The sequence below is a fragment of the Taudactylus pleione genome, unplaced genomic scaffold (assembly GCF_031769625.1).
Source record: "Taudactylus pleione unplaced genomic scaffold, aTauple2 ptg000454l, whole genome shotgun sequence".
Lineage (NCBI taxonomy): Eukaryota > Metazoa > Chordata > Amphibia > Anura > Myobatrachidae > Taudactylus > Taudactylus pleione.
The window spans coordinates 7,572,891-7,576,137 of NW_028284856.1; positions in this window are offsets into that span (position 1 = coordinate 7,572,891).

Genomic DNA, 3,247 nt, shown 5'->3' on the forward strand with positions numbered 1-3,247 from the left:
TTGCACATTAAACAGCTTGTGTCGCTCCATTTTCACCTTCAAACGAGTGTTATTCACAAAGTGACGGAAATATATTATGCCCAAGGAACAGCGGCTGATTAAACTGATATGCGGCATGTCTATTCTGTGTGCAATTGCAGGTTTATCTGCATGCAAAATGCTACATTACTGTGTCACAGATGCTGACATTTCGCCTCCACTGTGAAAGATGCTTACATATAATAAAGAAAACAAAAAACATATATAGTATGTGCTGGGCATGGTAGGGAAAGCTTGTTATCTACATGTCATATTGCTCTCTGATGAGTCCAGTTTCCTGTGGACCTCTTGCCATTAAATTTTCTAAAACTTCTCTGCTGGTGGCTAATTTACTTGACTGAACGTTTCTTCTGAAAACAACTCAATTAGGGATTGTTGCAGGAGTTCAACAAGCATATTTGATTAACCTGTTGTACGAGGCATTTATGTTTGATCATCCAAGTTCTCTACTTAACCTTTTGTTTCCCATAGTAGAGCTGAGCAAATGTGTCATGTTCAGTTGTGCTTTGCCCAAAATTTCTGAATCATATCTTGGGCATTAAGCGAAAACACTAGTGTGGACCAGCAAGACCTTTAATGTGATTTGATTTTCAACACTATATACAACACCCTGCGCACACAGCACTGGGTACAGAGTTGAGAAAGTAAAAGTTGGTATGGCTGAAACCATTAAGTTGCTCTACACACTTCATTTCAGTGCTCAGTAACAATTACCATGTGACAAAAGCAGACACAAACGTTTGTAATAGAGGCCACTGTCCAGCAGCATATATGACTGAGGAAGCCTAAATGCTGGGAGTAATATCCAAACACTCTCTGGTTCCCAAGGTTTAGAGTAGATATTTTCACACTAAACAAGATGCTAAAATTATCAAGTCACTATACTGTACATTGTATTTTAAAGGGTATTCGGATGGAAGATCAACAATTAATAAGTTGATTTGAAATAAGTTCACAGGTACAAAAGGTTGACAAAAATGTTTTCAAAATTTTTAAGCTTAGGGACAGTGTTAGGCACTAGAGGTAAGGTTGGGTTTAAGCACTAGGGGAAGAGGATAGGATTAAATCACAACAAAATAAAAAAAGTACCAGTTTTGTGTCAACATTTTGTAAAATCGACCTCACCCCATCAACCTATTTATTGTCGATCTGTTATACCACGCCCATTTTAAAAAATGAGTGTTATGGTAAAACTTACCCTGGTTACCTCTTTCTTTGAAGTCTATAGGGTGACAATGTGGTGTAGGTGGTACTTGGAGGACCGGACACCAACAGCTAAACTCTTTCCTGTCCCAGGATGCTCCAGTCCTTCCCTCAGCCTGAGGGCACCTCAATTTTGTTAACAATCCCAAGGCAGGAGAGAAGGAAGACTGGCACACTGAAGAATCACACTCACACAGAGAAGGAAACAAGTGACCAAGAGAAGAAACTCATAGAAGTCAGGGCGGGTGCCCTGTGGACTTTGAAGAAAGTCAACAAGGATGGGTTTTATCATACAGTAACTCTCCTTTTCTTCTTCAGGGTCCATAGGGCTCCACAAGCAGACAATGGGGATGTCCCAAAGCAGTTGTTAAAAGGGCAGGGATGCTCCTGAGCTGAGAGGAGAACCCAGCGCCCGAAGGAAGCATCCTGAGAGGCAAATGTATCAAAGGTATAGAACATAAGAAATGTGTGGACAGAAGACCATGTGGCCGCCTAGAATAGTTCAGCAGACACGCCATGGCAGGCTGCCCACAGAGCGAGTAAAATGAGCAGATATTGTAGCCAGCAGAGGAAGACCAGTCTGCTTATAAGCCTGTGAGATAGTCATGCGAAGCCATTTGGCCAGAGTCGGTTAGCTGGCCAAACCACCTTGTGGAACCCATATAGCAGGGGTTCCCAACCATGGTTCTCAAGGCACACTAACAGTCCAGGTTTTAAGGATAGCCATAGTTGAGCACAGGTGACTTAATTAGTACCTTAGTTATTTTGATTAAACCATCTGTGCTTAAGCATGGATATCACTAAAACCAGGACTGTTAGTGTGCCTTGAGGACAGAGGTTGGGAATCACTGCCATATAGGATGCAGAGGGAGTTTGATTTCCTGATAGAACTAGTACAGTCCACAGAGATCTTCAGAGCACAGACCACATCCAAAGAGGCCTCACTTGCCAAGAGGTCTGGTGATTGAAAGGCCGGAACCACAATTTCCTCATTAAGGTGGAAACGAGAGACCACCTTGGGAAGGAAGCCAGGGTTCAAAGAACAGTCCACCCAGATGAAAGATTAGAAAGGGGAGCGACAGTAAAGTGCGCCTTAATCAGATACCCTACAGGCAGATGCTATAGCCAGAAGAGTCTTCGCAGTGAGCCATTTGACATCTACTAAATCCAGGGGTTCGATCAGAGGTTGCTGAAGTGCATGGAGAACCACTGGAAAATCCCACGGAGCCACAGGAGACACAAAGGGAGATTGTATACATAGAACACCTTGCAGGAAGGTGGGAACATCCAGTAGAGGCGCAATTCTGCGCTGGAACCAGATGGACAGAGCAGAGACATGCACTGTCAGAGCTAGATGGAGACAGAGATCCAATCCAGCTTGAAGAAAATCAAGGATTTTAGAAACCCTCAAAACCTGAGGGTCAAAGTTTTTTGTAGCACACTACAGGAAATATGTATGCCACACTCGTTGATAAATCCTGGCAGAGGCTGGTTTACGCGCTCGGAGCATGGTCTGAACCACATAGCTGGAAAAATATGAGATATGGTAAGAACTTACCTTTGTTATCTCTATTTCTACGAAGTCCATAGGGTTCCACAGGATACCTTGGGTATAGGTGTGACGTCAGTCATCGGGCACCATAGAGTTAAGCTTTCAGCCTCCCAGGATGCACTAGGGTCCCCCTCCTATACCCCGCCCCCGAGCCAAGGCATCTCAGTTTTGTACCAAGCCATAGGCCGAAGGAGAAGGAAGAGAGAGAGAAAAAAGATCTGGATACACACAAGAATCACATTCTCACCAGAGGGAGACGGAAAAACCGGTGACCAGAGCAAAGATCATCTGCAGCACAGGTGCGACAGGGCGGGAGTCCTGTGGAACCCTATGGACTTCGTAGAAATAGAGATAACAAAGGTAAGTTCTTACCATATCTCATATTTTCTACTTCAGGGTCCATAGGGTATCCACAGGATACCTTGGGGATGTCCCAAACCAGTATCCTTTAAG